The following is a 17,350-nucleotide window of genomic DNA, read 5'->3' as shown; positions in this document are numbered from 1 at the left end:
TTAATTGGGGAGAGCAGGCTAGTGGTAATGGCTGGAGCAGGATAGTATCAAATACATCCCACCCATGATGCCATTCCATTTGCTCTGTTCCAGGCATTATTATGAGCCCTTCTCCCCTAGTTCCTGTGGTGAAGAGTGGATATGAGAGTGTTAGCTACTTCCTGGTTTGCCTAGTTTGATCATAGTCTGTTGTAGCAGTGACGTGTCCAGTTTCGTTGAGATAACTGTTGTTAGAACATGAAACTCCCTCTGCCTCTGTCTCAACAAGCCTGTTTGTGAAATCCTCAGAGGACAACTTTGGCTTAACATTTAGTAATCAAGGGTAATCACTGCTTCCCACAGTTGTGTCAAGTTGGCTGGTAAACCATTCTTGATACGCACAGGAAACTGTTGAGTATGAAAAACCCTGTAGCGTTGCACTTCTCTACACAAACCACTCCACAAATTTCTTGTTAACAAACTATAGTTTTGGCAAGTCGGGTAGGACATCTACTTTGTGCATGACACAAGTAATTTTCCCAACAATTGTTTACAGACAGATTATTTCACTTTTAATTCACTGTATCACAATTCCAGTGGGTCAGAAGTTAACATACACTAAGTTGACTGTGCCTTTAAACAGCTTGGAAAATTCCATAGAATTATGGCTTTAGAAGCTTCTGATAGGCTAGTTGACAATATTTTAGTCTATTGGATGTGTACCTGTGGATGCATTTCAAGACCTACCTTCAAACTCAGTGCCTCTTTTCTTGACATCATGGGAAAATCAAAAGAAATCAGCCAAGACCTCAGATATTTTTTGTAGACCTCCACATGTCTGGTTCATCCTTGGGAGCAATTTCCAAATGGCTTCATCTGATCAGTTAGGATCACCACTTTATTTTAAAAATGTGAAATGTCAGAATAATATTAGAGAGAATGATTTATTTCAGATTTTATTTCTTTCAACACATTCCCAGTTGGTCAGAAGTTTACAAACACTCAATTAGTATTTGGTAGCATTGCCTTTAAATTGTTTAACTTGGGTCAAACGTTTTCGGGTAGCCTTCCACAAACTTCCCACAATAAGTTGGGTAAATTTTGGCCCACTCCTCCTGACAGAGCTGGTGTAACTGAGTCAGGATTGTAGGCCTCCTTGCTCGCACTAGCTTTTTCATTTCTGCCCATAAATGTTCTATAGGATTGAGGTCAGGGCTTTGTGATGGCCACTCCAATACCTTGACTTTGTTGTCCTTAAGCCATTTTGCCACAACCTTGGAAGTACGCTTGGGGTCATTGTCCATTTGGAAGACCCATTTGCGACCCAGCTTTAACTTCCTGACTGATGTCTTGATGTTGCTTCAATACATCCACATAATCTTCCTTCCGCATGATACCATCTATTTTGTGAAGTGCACCAGTCCCTCCTGCAGCAAAGCACCCCCACAACATGATGCTATCACCCCCGTGCTTCATGGTTGGGATGGTGTTCTTCGGCTTGCAAGCCTCCCCCTTTTTCCTCCAAACATAACGATGGTCATTATGGCCAAACAGTTCTATTTTTGTTTCATCAGACCAGAGGACATTTCTCCAAAAAAGTACGATCTTTGTCCCCATGTGTAGTTGCAAACCATAGTCTGGCTTTATGGCGGTTTTTGAGCAGTGGCTTCTTCCTTGATGAGCGGCCTTTCAGGTTATGTCGATATAGGACTAGTTTTACTGTGGACATAGATACTTTTGTAACTGTTCCGTCCATCATATTCACAAGGTCCTTTGCTGTTGTTCTGGGATTGATTTGCACGTTTCGCACCAAAGTACGTTCATTTCTAGGAGACAGAACGCGTCTCTTTCCTGAGCGGTATGACGGCTGCATGGTCCCATGGTGTTTATACTTGCGTACTATTGTTTGTACAGATGAACATGGTACCTACAGGCGTTTGTACCCACTGTATATAGCCTCGCTATTGTTATTTACTGCTGCTCTTATCTCTTACTTTTATAATGTCTTTTCTTAACACTGCATTGTTGGTTAAGGCCTTGTAGGTAAGCCTTTCACTGTAAGGTATATTGTTGGTTAAGGCCTTGTAGGTAAGCCTTTCACTGTAAGGTATATTGTTGGTTAAGGCCTTGTAGGTAAGCCTTTCACTGTAAGGTATATTGTTGGTTAAGGCCTTGTAGGTAAGCCTTTCACTGTAAGGTATATTGTTGGTTAAGGCCTTGTAGGTAAGTAAGGTATATTGTTGGTTAAGGCCTTGTAGGTAAGCCTTTCACTGTAAGGTATATTGTTGGTTAAGGCCTTGTAGGTAAGCCTTTCACTGTAAGGTATATTGTTGGTTAAGGCCTTGTAGGTAAGCCTTTCACTGTAAGGTATATTGTATATACCTGATTTGTATTCCTACAGTTTGTGTAATCTAAGATGAAATGTTCTTGTGGTTTTGATTGTTACTGCAGGGGGTTGATCAGCTTTAATAGTGTGTTTTTTTATAAATGTAATTATCTGCATTATTTCCAATCACCCCCCCCCACCCTAACCCTAATTAGAGTGACCTGATGGGCAAAATACAAAAAGGCTTCTACTTCCAGCTTATACATACAATACACATTTTACAGACAGAGTATACTGTACATTAGTCATCATGCCTTTTTGTTATTTCTAGTCCAAACCTTCAGCTCCACCCAACCCCTCCCATCTATCCCTAAACACCATCCAGTTTTGATTTTATATATATCATTCAACTGTGCTGTGATGTTTCACAAAAGTTAAGAATGTTTTTATTCTGATAGTTTCTACAGATTGTAAATTAAAGACATTTTTTGCGAAGAGTATTATTATATTATTTATCAATTGACTATGGCTTTTCAAACCACCCAGCAGTGCTCTTTGCAGAGTTAGCTCCAAGTAAATGTTGCAATTCTTCAGCCATTCCTTAACCCTCGACCAAAAACAAGCTACATATGGACGGTCCCAAAACAAGTGATCTAATGATTCTGTATCTTTGCAGCAAAGTCTTCAGGGCTAGGATGGTTGTATCCCCAATACAGTGCATTCGGGAAGTATTCAGACCTCTTGACTTTTTCCACATTTTGCTACGTTAGTCTTATTAAACTTGATAACATCATTTCCCCCCCTCATCAATCTACACACAATACTTCATAATGACAAAGCAAAAATGTTTTTTTTTTCTTTTAAATTTTGCAAATATATTAAAAGTAAAACACTGCTTCCAAACTTCTTCCATTTTAGAATGATGGAGGCCACTGTGTTCTTGGGGTCCTTCAATGCTGCAGAAATGTTTTGGTACCCTTCCCCTGATCTGTTTCTCGACACAATCCTGTCTCAAAGCTCTACAGACAATTCCTTTGACCTCATGGTTCTGTTTTTGCTCTGACATGCCCTGTCCACTATGGGACCTTATATAGACAGGTGTGTGCCTTTCCAATCAGTTGAATTTACCACAGGTGGACTCCAATCAAGTTAATATATTTTTTATTTTATTTTACCCCCTTTTTCTCCCCAATTTCATGGTATCCAATTGTTAGTAGCTACTATCTTGTCTCATCGCTACAACTCCCGTACGGGAGTCATGCGTCCTCCGATACACAACCCAACCAGCCGCACTGTTTCTTAACACAGCACGCATCCAACCCGGAAGCCAGCCGCACCAATGTGTCGGAGGAAACACTGTGCCCCTGGCAACCTTGGTTAGCGCATAATGTGCCCGGCCCGCCACAAGAGTCGCTGGTGCACGATGAGACAAGGATATCCCTACAGGCCAAACCCTCCTAAACCCGGACGACGCGAGGCCAATTGTGCGTCGCCCCACGGACCTCCCGGTCACAGCCGGTTACAACAGAGCCTGGGCGCGAACCCAGAGTCTCTGGTGGCCACTGCGCCGTCCAATCAAGTTTTAGAAACATCTCAAGGATGATCAATGGGCACCTGAGCTCAATTGAGTCTAAAAACCTGTTTTCACTTTGTCATTATGGGGTATTGGGTGTAGATAGATGAGGGGGGAAAAAACATTTTAATCCATTGAAGAATAAAGCTGTAATGTTACAAAATGTGGAAGAAAGTCAAGGGGTCTGAAGACTTTCCGAATGCACTGTATATATAAATTCTAGTCGTACTTTATCAAAAGCCTTTTCAAAGTCAGCTGTGAACACCTGGCCTGGTTTTCATAGTGTTCTGTTGTTTCCAGTGCCTGTCTTATATTATCTCCAATGTATTGTCCATGAAAAAACCTGTCTGATTAGGATGAATAATACTCAGCAATACCTTTTAAATTCAATGTGCTATGCATGTTGCTAGAATTTCATCACAACACTGAAGTGTGAGGGGAGTGTAAGGGGACTCCAATTTTTTAAATGGACTCATCATTATATTTACAACATGGTTACTGTTTCAGTAATAGTGAAATCAGACCTACTTGTTGAGTATCGGATAGTCAACCATTTTTATAGGAGTGGTCCAAACATGCGGTAACACTTTACATGACATCTAGCGTCATAACACATTATGACACAGTCATAACCATGTAATAATGTAATAACGTGTCATAACACTGTCATAATATGGTCATAACACTGTCATGACATATTTAGACTGGTTATTTTGTGGCTGGTTATGACACTGACATAAGAGTGTCAAAACCCACAACACAAGGCAAAACATTCCATTACACCATAGATTACTTGTCAACAGTATTTTTATGTTATATAGCATTTTCTGAAATTGACCATATTAAATTATCATTGTAATTGTGCACACATTAATGTCAGACATGTACCTACCCCAAAGCTCTGTTGCTGATGACCGGGATGAATGCATGAGCAGATTTCAGGAGCAGGACAAGACACCCTCTTTTTGACTGATGACTGACATTAGGGCATGTATGTGATAGGCCTATCTGGATTATATGATTAGGATTTTCATAATGTTTCATGACAGTCTATCAAATTTATTTATAAGGCCCTTCTTAAAATCAGCTGATGTCACAAAGTGTTGTAAAGAAACCCAGCCTAAAACCCCAAACAGCAAGCAATGCAGGTGTAGAAGCACGGTGGCTAGGAAAAACTCCCAGGAAAGGCCAAAAACCTAGGAAGAAACTTAGAGAGGAACCAGGCTATGAGGGGTGGCCAGTCCTCTGCTGGCTGTTCCGGGTGGAGATTATAACAGAACATGGCGAAGGTGTTCAAATGTTCATAGTTGACCAGCAGGGTCAAATAATAATAATCACAGTGGTTGTCGAGGGTGCAACAGGTCAGCACCTCAGGAGTAAATGTCAGTTGGCTTTTCATAGCTGATGATTCAGAGTATCTCTACCGCTCCTGCTGTCTCTAGAGAGTTGAAAACAGCAGGTATGGGACAGGTTGCACGTCCGGTGAACAGGTCAGGGTTCCATAGCCGCAGGCAGAACAGTTGAAACTGGAGCAGCAGCACGGCCAGGTGAACTGGGGACATCAAGGAGTCATCAGGCCAGGTAGTCCTGAGGCATGGTCCTAGGGCGCAGGTTCTCTGAGTGAGTGAGTGAGTGAGTGAGTGAGTGAGTGAGTGAGTGAGTGAGTGAGTGAGTGAGTGAGTGAGTGAGTGAGTGAGTGAGTGAGTGAGAGACAGAGAGAGACAGAGAGAGAGAAAGAAAGCAAGCTGTCATTGAAACGGTCTTGATATGTTCGTCAAAAGAGAGATCAGGGTCCAGACTAACACCGAGGTCCTTCACAGTTTTATTTGAGACGACTGTACAACCATCAAGATTAATTGTCAGATTCAACAGAAGATCTCTTTGTTTCTTGGGACCTAGAACAAGCATCTCTGTTTTGTCCGAGTTTAAAAGTAGAACATTTGCAGCTATCCACTTCCTTATGTCTGAAACACAGGCTTCCAGGGAGGGCAATTTTGGGGCTTCATCATGTTTCATCAAAATGTACAAAATTTTACAAAATTTTCATAAAAAATGTCATCCGCATAGCAATGAAAGTTAACATTATGTTTTCACCAAGACATCACCAAGAGGTAAACTATAGTGAAAACAATAGTGGTCCTAAAACGGAACCTTGAGGAACACCGAAATGTACAGTTGATTTGTCAGAGGACAAATCCATCCACAGAGACAAACTGATATCTTTCCGACAGATAAGATCTAAACCAGGCCAGAACTTTTCTGTGTAGACCAATTTGGGTTTCCAATCTCTCCAAAAGAATGTGGTGATCAATGGTATCAAAAGCAGCACTAAGGTCTAGGAGCACGAGGACAGATGCAGAGCTATGGACTGACACCATTAAAATGTAATTTACCACCTTCACAAATGCAGTCTCAGTGCTATGATGGGATCTAAAACCAGACTGAAGCGTTTCGTATACGTTGTTTGTCTTCAGGGAGGCAACAGCTTTTTCAATTATTTTTGAGAGGAATGGGAGATTCGATATAGCCCGATATTTTTATTTATTTTCTGGGTCAAGGTTTGGCTTTTTCAAGAGAGGCTCTATTACTGTCCCTTTTAGTGAATTTGGTACACACGTCCAGTATGCAGCTTGAAGGTTTAGAGGCCATAATTATTTTCATCAATGTGTCAAGAGATATAGAACTAAAAAACTTGAGTGTCTCCCTTGATCCTAGGTCCTGGCAGAGTTGTGCAGACTCAGGACAACTGAGCTTTGGAGGAATACTGTAATTTGCTTTCTAATGATCATGATCTTTTCCTCAAAGAAGTTCATGAATTTATCACTGCTGAAGTGAAAGCTGCTGCTTTTTAGTTAGCTTTGCAACAGTATCAAAAATACATTTTGGATTGTTCTTTATTTTCCTCAATTAAGTTGGAAAAATATGATGATCGGGCAGCAGTGAGGGCTCTTCGATACTGCACGGTACTGTCTTTCCAAGCTAGTCTGAAGACTTTCAGTTTGGTGTGGTGCCATTTCCGTTCCAATTTTCTGGAAGCTTGCTTCAGAGCTCAGGTATTTGCTGTGTACCAGGGAGCTAGTTTCTTATGACAAATGTTTTTTGTTTTTGTGGGTGCGACTGCATCTAGGGTATTGTGCAAGGTTAAATTGAGTTTATCAGTTAGGTGGTTAACTGATTTTTGTACTCTGATGTCCTTGGGTAGGCGGAGGGTGTCTGGAAGGGCATCTAGGAATCTTTGGGTTGTCCAAGAATTTATAGCACAACTTTTGATGATCCTTGGTTGGGGTCTGAGCAGATTATTTGTTGCAATTGCAAACAAAATAAAATAGTGGTCCGATAGTCCAGGATTATGAGGAAAAACATTAAGATCCACATCATTTATTCCACGGGACAAAACTAGGTCCAGAGTATGACTGTGACAGTGAGTAGGTCCGAAGACATGTTGGACAAAACCCACTGAGTCGATGATGGCTTTGAAAGCCATTTGGAGTGGGTCTGTGGACTTTTCCATGTGAATATTAAAGTCACCAAAAATTTGAATATTATCTGCCATGACTACAGCGTCCGATAGGAATTCAGGGAACTCGGTGAGGAACGCTGTATTTTTTATTTTATTTATTTTTATTTCACCTTTATTTAACCAGGTAGGCTAGTTGAGAACAAGTTCTCATTTGCAACTGCGACCTGGCCAAGATAAAGCATAGCAGTGTGAGCAGACAACACAGAGTTACACATGGAATAAACAATTAACAAGTCAATAACACAGTAGAAAACAAAGGGGGGAGTCTATATACAATGTGTGCAAAAGGCATGAGGAGGTAGGCAAATAATTACAATTTTGCAGATTAACACTGGAGTGATAAATGATCAGATGGTCATGTACAGGTAGAGATATTGGTGTGCAAAAGAGCAGAAAAGTAAATAAATAAAAACAGTATGGGGATGAGGTAGGTGAAAATGGGTGGGCTATTTACCAATAGACTATGTACAGCAGCAGCGATCGGTTAGCTGCTCAGATAGCTGATGTTTGAAGTTGGTGAGGGAGATAAAAGTCTCCAACTTCAGCAATTTTTGCAATTCGTTCCAGTCACAGGTAGCAGAGTACTGGAACGAAAGGCGGCCAAATGAGGTGTTGGCTTTAGGGATGATCAGTGAGATACACCTGCTGGAGCGCGTGCTACGGATGGGTTTTGCCATCGTGACCAGTGAACTGAGATAAGGCGGAGCTTTACCTAGCATGGACTTGTAGATGACCTGGAGCCAGTGGGTCTGGCGACGAATATGTAACGAGGGCCAGCCGACTAGAGCATACAGGTCGCAGTGGTGGGTGGTATAAGGTGCTTTAGTGACAAAACGGATGGCACTGTGATAGACTGCATCCAGTTTGCTGAGTAGAGTGTTGGAAGCCATTTTGTAGATGACATCGCCGAAGTCGAGGATCGGTAGGATAGTCAGTTTTACTAGGGTAAGCTTGGCGGCGTGAGTGAAGGAGGCTTTGTTGCGGAATAGAAAGCCGACTCTTGATTTGATTTTCGATTGGAGATGTTTGATATGAGTCTGGAAGGAGAGTTTGCAGTCTAGCCAGACACCTAGGTACTTATAGATGTCCACATATTCAAGGTCGGAACCATCCAGGGTGGTGATGCTAGTCGGGCATGTGGGAGCAGGCAGCGATCGGTTGAAGAGCATGCATTTGGTTTTACTAGCGTTTAAGAGCAGTTGGAGGCCACGGAAGGAGTGTTGTATGGCATTGAAGCTTGTTTGGAGGTTAGATAGCACAGTGTCCAATGACGGGCCGAAAGTATATAGAATGGTGTCGTCTGCGTAGAGGTGGATCAGGGAATCGCCCGCAGAAAGAGCAACATCATTGATATATACAGAGAAAAGAGTCGGCCCGAGAATTGAACCCTGTGGCACCCCCATAGAGACTGCCAGAGGACCGGACAGCATGCCCTCCGATTTGACACACTGAACTCTGTCTGCAAAGTAATTGGTGAACCAGGCAAGGCAGTCATCCGAAAAACCGAGGCTACTGAGTCTGCCGATAAGAATATGGTGATTGACAGAGTCGAAAGCCTTGGCAAGGTCAATGAAGACGGCTGCACAGTACTGTCTTTTATCGATGGCGGTTATGATATCGTTTAGTACCTTGAGTGTGGCTGAGGTGCACCCGTGACCGGCTCGGAAACCAGATTGCACAGCGGAGAAGGTACGGTGGGATTCGAGATGGTCAGTGACCTGTTTGTTGACTTGGCTTTCGAAGACCTTAGATAGGCAGGGCAGGATGGATATAGGTCTGTAACAGTTTGGGTCCAGGGTGTCTCCCCCTTTGAAGAGGGGGATGACTGCGGCAGCTTTCCAATCCTTGGGGATCTCAGACGATATGAAAGAGAGGTTGAACAGGCTGGTAATAGGGGTTGCGACAATGGCGGCGGAAAGTTTCAGAAATAGGGGGTCCAGATTGTCAAGCCCAGCTGGGTCCAGGTTTTGCAGCTCTTTCAGAACATCTGCTATCTGGATTTGGGTAAAGGAGAACCTGGAGAGGCTTGCCGGGGGGGCAGAGCTGTTGGCCGAGGTTGGAGTAGCCAGGCGGAAGGCATGGCCAGCCGTTGAGAAATGCTTATTGAAGTTTTCGATAATCATGGATTTATCGGTGGTGACCGTGTTACCTAGCCTCAGTGCAGTGGGCAGCTGGGAGGAGGTGCTCTTGTTCTCCATGGACTTCACAGTGTCCCAGAACTTTTTGGAGTTGGAGCTACAGGATGCAAACTTCTGCCTGAAGAAGCTGGCCTTAGCTTTCCTGACTGACTGCGTGTATTGGTTCCGGACTTCCCTGAACAGTTGCATATCCCGGGGACTATTCGATGCTATTGCAGTCCGCCACAGGATGTTTTTGTGCTGGTCGAGGGCAGTCAGGTCTGGGGTGAACCAAGGACTGTATCTGTTCTTAGTTCTGCATTTTTTGAAGGGAGCATGCTTATCTAAAATGGTGAGGAAGTTACTTTTAAAGAATGACCAGGCATCCTCAACTGACGGGATGAGGTCAATGTCCTTCCAGGATACCCGGGCCAGGTCGATTAGAAAGGCCTGCTCACAGAAGTGTTTTAGGGAGCGTTTGACAGTGATGAGGGGTGGTCGTTTGACTGCGGCTCCGTAGCGGATACAGGCAATGAGGCAGTGATCGCTGAGATCCTGGTTGAAGACAGCGGAGGTGTATTTGGAGGGCCAGTTGGTCAGGATGACGTCTATGAGGGTGCCCTTGTTTACAGAGTTAGGGTTGTACCTGGTGGGTTCCTTGATGATTTGTGTGAGATTGAGGGCATCTAGCTTAGATTGTAGGACTGGCGGGGTGTTAAGCATATCCCAGTTTAGGTCACCTAACAGAACAAACTCTGAGGCTAGATGGGGGCGATCAATTCACAAATGGTGTCCAGGGCACAGCTGGGAGCTGAGGGGGTCGGTAGCAGGCGGCAACAGTGAGAGACTTATTTCTGGAGAGAGTAATTTTCAAAATTAGTAGTTCGAACTGTTTGGGTATGGACCTGGAAAGTATGACATTACTTTGCAGGCTATCTCTGCAGTAGACTGCAACTCCTCCCCCTTTGGCAGTTCTATCTTGACGGAAGATGTTATAGTTGGGTATGGAAATCTCTGAATTTTTGATGGCCTTCCTGAGCCAGGATTCAGACACAGCAAGGACATTAGGGTTAGCAGAGTTTGCTAGAGCAGTGAGTAAAACAAACTTGGGGAGGAGGCTTCTGATGTTGACATGCATGAAACCAAGGCTTTTTCGATCACAGAAGTCAACAAATGAGGGTGCCTGGGGACATGCAGGGCCTGGGTTTACCTCCACATCACCCGCGGAACAGAGAAGGAGTAGTATGAGGGTGCGGCTAAAGGCTATCAAAACTGGTCGCCTAGAGCGTTGGGGACAGAGAATAAGAGGAACAGGTTTCTGGGCATGGTAGAATATATTCAGGGCATAATGCGCAGACAGGGGTATGGTGGGGTGCGGGTACAGCGGAGGTAAGCCCAGGCACTGGGTGATGATGAGAGAGGTTGTATCTCTGGACATGCTGGTTGTAATGGGTGAGGTCACCGCATGTGTGGGAGGTGGGACAAAGGAGTTATCAGGGGTATGAAGAGTAGAACTAGGGGCTCCATTGTTAACTAGAACAATGATAACTAACCTGAGCAACAGTATACAAGGCATATTGACATTTGAGAGAGACATACAGCACGGCATACAGTAATCACAGGTGTTGAATTGGGAAAGCTAGCTTAAACAGTAGGTGAGACAACAGCTAATCAGCTAGCACAACAACAGCAGGTAAAATGGCGTTGACTAGGCAACGGGGCCGACAGATAAAACATAAACAAGCAGAATGGAGTACCGTGATTAATGGACAGTCCAGAGTGCATCAGCTATGTAGCCAAGAGATCAGTGTCCAGGGGGCAGCGGTGGATGGGGCAGGGAAGCTGGACTGGCGAGTGTTATCCAGGTTGAAAAAAAGTTAACAATGACTAAATAGCTTGTAGCTAGTTAGCTGGTTAGCTTCTGGAGGTTCTTGAGTGTGTTCTAAAAATTAAAAATAATAGCGATTCCGTATCGCATTGGGTGAGGCAGGTTTCCGGAAAGGTATAAACAGATTAAAAATCAAGAAGAGATAGAAAGTAAATATGGGTCCGGTGAGTGTTTGGGACGCGGCGATTCAGACGGTTAGCAGGCCTGTGCTAACAAGCTAACAGTTCGTAGGCCCGGGCTAGGCAAGCTAGCAGTTAGCAGGCCTGTGCTAACAAGCTAACAGTTCATAGGCCCGGGCTAGACAAGCTAGCAGTTAGCAGGCCTGTGCTAACAAGCTAACAGTTCGTAGGCCCGGGCTAAACAAGGTAGCAGTTAGCGGACCGGGGCTAGACAAGCTAGCAGTTAGCAGGCCGAGTTTAGCAAGCAGGGAGATAGCGAGGGCCAGAGAGTTGGCCTTTGGGGGACGTCGCGATGGGGTGAGTCTGTTTATTCCTCTTCATGCGGTGACATCGATAGACCGTTCGTGGGCCCAGGAGTATGCTACGGTGGTAGTACAGGTGCGCTGGCCGGGCTAGCTTCACGCTAAGTGGGTGGAAGCGCTAGCCAGGAGTAATCATCCGGGGTTGCGGTTTAGCTAGATAGCTAGTTGTGAAGATCCAGCTGAAAAATGTTCCGTTTGCGGTGGGAATCCAGGGATGAATCCGGGGATGAAAAATAAATAGGTCCGTTATGCTCTGGTTAGTGTCGCGTTGTTCGAGCTGGCGAGAGCTTTCCGAGCTAAAGGTTAGCTTAGCTGATGATCGGTTAGCTGAAGACCGCTAGCATAGCTGGTGGTTAGCTGGCTAGCTTCAGTTGAGGGGTTCCGGTTCCAAAGTAAATATAAATACTTTAGGAAAAATAGCTACATTGGGTGAGGCGGGTTGCAGGAGAGTATTTGGAAGCTTATGTTTAGCAAAATGTTTTTGAAGAAAAATATGTAAAAAACGAAAAATAGACGATATATACAAGGGACACGACGAGACAGGACGACTTACTGCTACGCCATCTTGGTTTAGATCATATGGCCCAGGAGGCCTGTAAACAGTAGCTATAAAAAGTGATTGAGTAGGCTGCATAGATTTCATGACTAGAAGCTCAAAAGACGAAAACGTCTGGGGGTTTTTTGTAAATTGAAATTTGCTATCACACCTCCGCATTTGCGGGATGCTCGAGGGATATGGTCACTAGTGTTACCAGGAGGTGAGGCCTCATTTAACACAGTAAATTCATCAGGCTTAAGCCATGTTTCAGTCAGGCCAATCACATCAATATTATTATCCGTGATTAGTTCATTGACTATAACGGCCTTGGAAGTGAGGGATCTAACATTAAGTAGCCCTATTTTGAGATGTGAGGTATCACAATCTCTTTCAATAATGTCAGGAATGGAGGAGGTCTTTATTCCAGTGAGATTGCTAAGGCGAACATCGCCATGCTTAGTTTTGCCCAACCTAGGTCGAGGCATAGACACGGTCTCAATGGGGATAGCTGAGCTGATTACACTGACCGTTCTAGTGGCAGACTCCACTAAGCTGGCAGGCTGGCTAACAGCCCGCTGCCTGGCCTGCACCCTATCTCATTGTGGAACTAGGGGAGTTAGAGCCCTGTCTATGTTTGTAGATAAGATGAGAGCACCCCTCCAGCTAGGATGGAGTCCATCACTCCTCAACAGGCCAGGCTTGGTCCTGTTTGTGGGCGAGTCCCAGAAAGAGGGCCAATTACCTACAAATTCTATCTTTTGGGAGGGGCAGAAAACATTTTTCAACCAGCGATTGAGTTGTGAGACTCTGCTGTAGAGCTCATCAATCTCCCTAACTGGGAGGGGGCCAGAGACAATTACTCGATGCTGACATCTTTCTAGCTGATTTACACGCTGAAGCTATGTTGCGCTTGGTGACCTCTGACTGTTTCATCCTAACATCGTTGGTGCCGACGTGGATAACAATATCCCTATACTCTCTACACTCGCCAGTTTTAGCTTAAGCCAGCACCATCTTCAGATTAGCCTAAACATTGGTAGCCCTGCCCCCTGGTAAACAGTGTATGATCGCTGGATGATTCGTTTTAAGTCTAATACTGCGGGTAATGGATTCGCCAATGACTAGGGTTTTCAATTTGTCAGAGCTAATGGTGGGAGGCTTCGGCGTCTCAGACCCCGTAATGGGAGGAGTAGAGACCAGAGAAGGCTTGGACTCTGACTCCGACTTGGCTGAATGAGCGACACCGGTTGAGCATTCCTACAGCGTTTCCTTCCAGAAGCCATGAGAAAGTTGTCTAACGATTGTGTCTGAAGCTGGGCTTGGAGCACAGCTATCCTCGACGTAAGGCGATCGTTCTCCTGTATATTATGAGTACAGCGACTGCAATTAGAAGGCATCATGTTAATGTTACTAATTAGCTTCGGCTGGTGGAGGTCCTGACAAACCACGTCCAGATAAAGCGTCCAGAGTGAACAAGTTAAATGAAAAAAAGTTGAGCAAGGGAAACACTAAATATATAAACAGTAATTAAAAAGTAAAAACCGTAAAGTTGGCAGGTAGCAAAGTAAGGTTAGCAACAAAACGCACAGCAGCACGTAAACAAGTCTACAAGTTGTGTCACTACAAGAGTGACAAAGGATAGTCATAATGCTTCTTGACAGGGTCATAAACTATATTTTCAACAAGTTATTTAAAATATGATGGAAAAAACATGACTGCAAATAATGAATTACAACCAAGGATATAAGAAACAATCGAAAGGAAACTTCTTGGCAGAGAAAAAACACATTTGAATAAATGTGGGTTTTGACACTTATGTAGGTGTCATAACCAGCCATAAAAAAACTCAATATATGTCACAACAGGTGTAAATGTGTTTGACAGTGTACTGACCATATTATGACAGGTTATGACAAGTTATGTCAGCTGTTATGACATGGTTATGACCGTGTCATAATGTGTTATGACGCTAGGTGTCAAGTGAAGTGTTACCAAACATGCTGATAACGGTCCTCTGAGTACATCAGGAAAAAGGTTTGATATACCTCAACTGGTATGCTCATCCAGCCCAGGTATTTTCATGGACGTAAAGGCTTTAATTGCATCAAGAAGTTCCTCCTCCGTAATTTGGCCTTCACATGAGTGAGTACAGCTGTTAGTTTTACTTTATTAATAGGAAAAAAAATCCTTACAATTAACTTTGGTTAGTGGAAATTTAAATTAAAACATATTCTTAAAGTACTTTACTTCCTCTTTCAAAATATTGTTTGCTGAATCATGGGTGACAAGTTGCAGTAAATTATTGTTGGTAGCATTTATATGTTAAAGATTAACAAAGAATTTGGTGCATTTTTCTGCATATTCCACCCAGTTGCTGCAAACTTAGCTATACTTGAGTGTCTGAATAGGGGAGGAACTGAAGTGGAAACAGGAAGAGCAGATGAGAGGGAGCAAATATGAGCAGTGAAGCTTAACAAGACACAAGACATACTTTTGTGTAAGATATGTGTAAGATATGAAACATATCCATGACGGTCCTCTTAATCCTGTTTTTGTACTGGAGAGGTAAAGTGCACTGTAGCCTACAGATCACACATACCATTGTCTCGTTCATCTTCCAGGGCTGAGTATTTCAGTGAATCCTATTTATATGGACTTATGATAACCCTTTCCTCATTGTCATTTAATGTAATTTATCCTGATTTAGCCCAAGCCATGTGTATAAGGAGGCTAAATGGTTCAGATTGGTAAAGCCACAGATTATCCATTATATTGACCAGATCAGTTGCATAGCCAGAAATTTGTTGGTGGGTGGAACAACAGGCACAACTGAGATATACCGAGATGTCACCTGTCCTATATATATCAGTACCCTCGTAAGAACCTAAGCATTACATAAGAACCTAAGCATTACGGAAGTTCTGTTCGATCAAATAAGCCACACCTAGAAAATAAGCCATTCAATTTGACCCTCTCTCATTGACCTCCATACAAAAACTCCTCTCTTGATGAGTGAAAAAAACTAAAAGATGCCACCTGCTGGAGAAGACAGATTGTGGGCCCAGTTATCCCTCTCCCTTGGGAAAGACTATGGACATGCCTGGTACCCAAATTTACAACCTGGACAGCTTCTCATAGACTAGATGTAACATAGTAAAGGTAAATCCGGGACACTGAAATTATTCTGATAATTATTTAGTTACATAAGACAAAAATGAAATGAGGGTGGATGGATGGGTATACAATGCAAACATCTAGCAACTACCTTTTGGCTTCTTTGCACTTACTTAGCATGTTAGCTAACCCTTCCCCTAACCTTAATCCTTTTATCTAAGCCTTCCCTAACCCTTTAGCCTAACTCCTAACTTTAACCCTAACCCCTAGGGCTAGCTAACATTAGCGTAAGCCACCTTGCTAATATGAGCCACAACAAATTGGAATTTATAACATCCTCTATAAATATGTGGACACCCCTTCAAATGAGTAGTTTGGGCTATTTCAGCGACACCCATTGCTGACCGGCATTTAAAATAGAGCACACAACCATGCAATCTCCATAGACAAACACTGGCAGTGAAATGGCATTACAGAAGAGCTCAGTGACTTTCAATGTGGCACTGTCATAGGATGCCACCTTTCCAAGAAGTCAATTTGTCAAATTTCTGCCTTGCTAGAGCTGCCCCGGTCAACTTTAGGAGCAACAACGGCTCAGCCGCAAAGCTCACAGAATGGGACCACAGAGTGCTGAAGCATGTAGCGCAATGCCAAGCGCTGACTGGAGTGGTGTAAAGCTCGCTGTCATTAGACTCTGGAGCAGTGGAAATGCTTTCTCTGGAGTGATGAATCACGCTTCACCATCTGGCAGTCCAATGGACGAATATGTAGGCAGTACAAGCCATCTGCTGCTGAAGTGGCTCACATTTTCGGAAAGAAGATGGGCCTGTGATGGGGAGACGTGGAGGGAGACTTTGACCTCAACGTCCAATGGGATGCAGGAGGAGCCTACCAGACCCAGTGGACAAGCCTTAGGGATAGGCTGAAATTGTTATATCCTGCCAGGACTGACTGGCCAGCAAAAAACAATTGCACTCAGAAGAAATATCACTGCCTGGGGGACTATCGAAAATGCCTGGAGATGTGCTTCAGACTGAACAGTGGCATGGTCTCTGGCACAGATGCATACAGACATTTGATGAAAGACTTCTTAGTCCGAGGACTGAAGGAAGAGATCCAGAAAATGGTCAGAACCACCTGCATCAGTTGGGAGACGGAGCCAATCAACAGTGGTCCAGCACTGCAAGCATGCAGAACGCCAGGTGGGTGAGAGGCAGGAGGAGAAAAAGAAGGAGAGGGAGGTGAAAGGCCAGAAGTTACAGGCTGCCCAGCTGACATTCTATCAAGGGCAGGCTGAGAAGGGACGTGGAAGAGGGGGTGCCAAGAATGACAGAATCTGCTTCACATGCGGAAAACTGGGACATTATGCAAACAACTGTGATCAGGGCACTGCTCAACAAGGCACTGGCTAACCATGGAGAGGCAGGGGAGGACAGAGGGTTAGAGGAACCCCAAGGGGGGCCCTGGGAGTAGGAGGAGAAGGAATGCCCTGGATGACAAGACCACCTCCACAGACGACACTGTACAATCGAGACTATCAAGACGGATGTGAGGTAGAGACAGGGGCAGACAAAGGGGAAGTTGACACAATTGGAAAGAGGAAGTAGCTGAGGGACTAGAGTCAATTTTTCTTAAAAACAGTCAACTACAGTAAAAAAGGAACCTACTGTGGAGTCAATCATTTTTATTTATGATACTGGGGCTCCAATGTCTGTAATTAGCTGTAAGGCTATGGAAAAACTTCCCATGTCTAGTGAATCAGTAAATACGGTGGGGGAATCAGGTATTCGCATGAGAGAATATCTCTCCATGCC

Source organism: Oncorhynchus tshawytscha, linkage group LG03 (genome assembly GCF_018296145.1).
Source record: "Oncorhynchus tshawytscha isolate Ot180627B linkage group LG03, Otsh_v2.0, whole genome shotgun sequence".
NCBI lineage: Eukaryota > Metazoa > Chordata > Actinopteri > Salmoniformes > Salmonidae > Oncorhynchus > Oncorhynchus tshawytscha.
Note: the sequence above shows the minus strand (reverse complement) of the source record.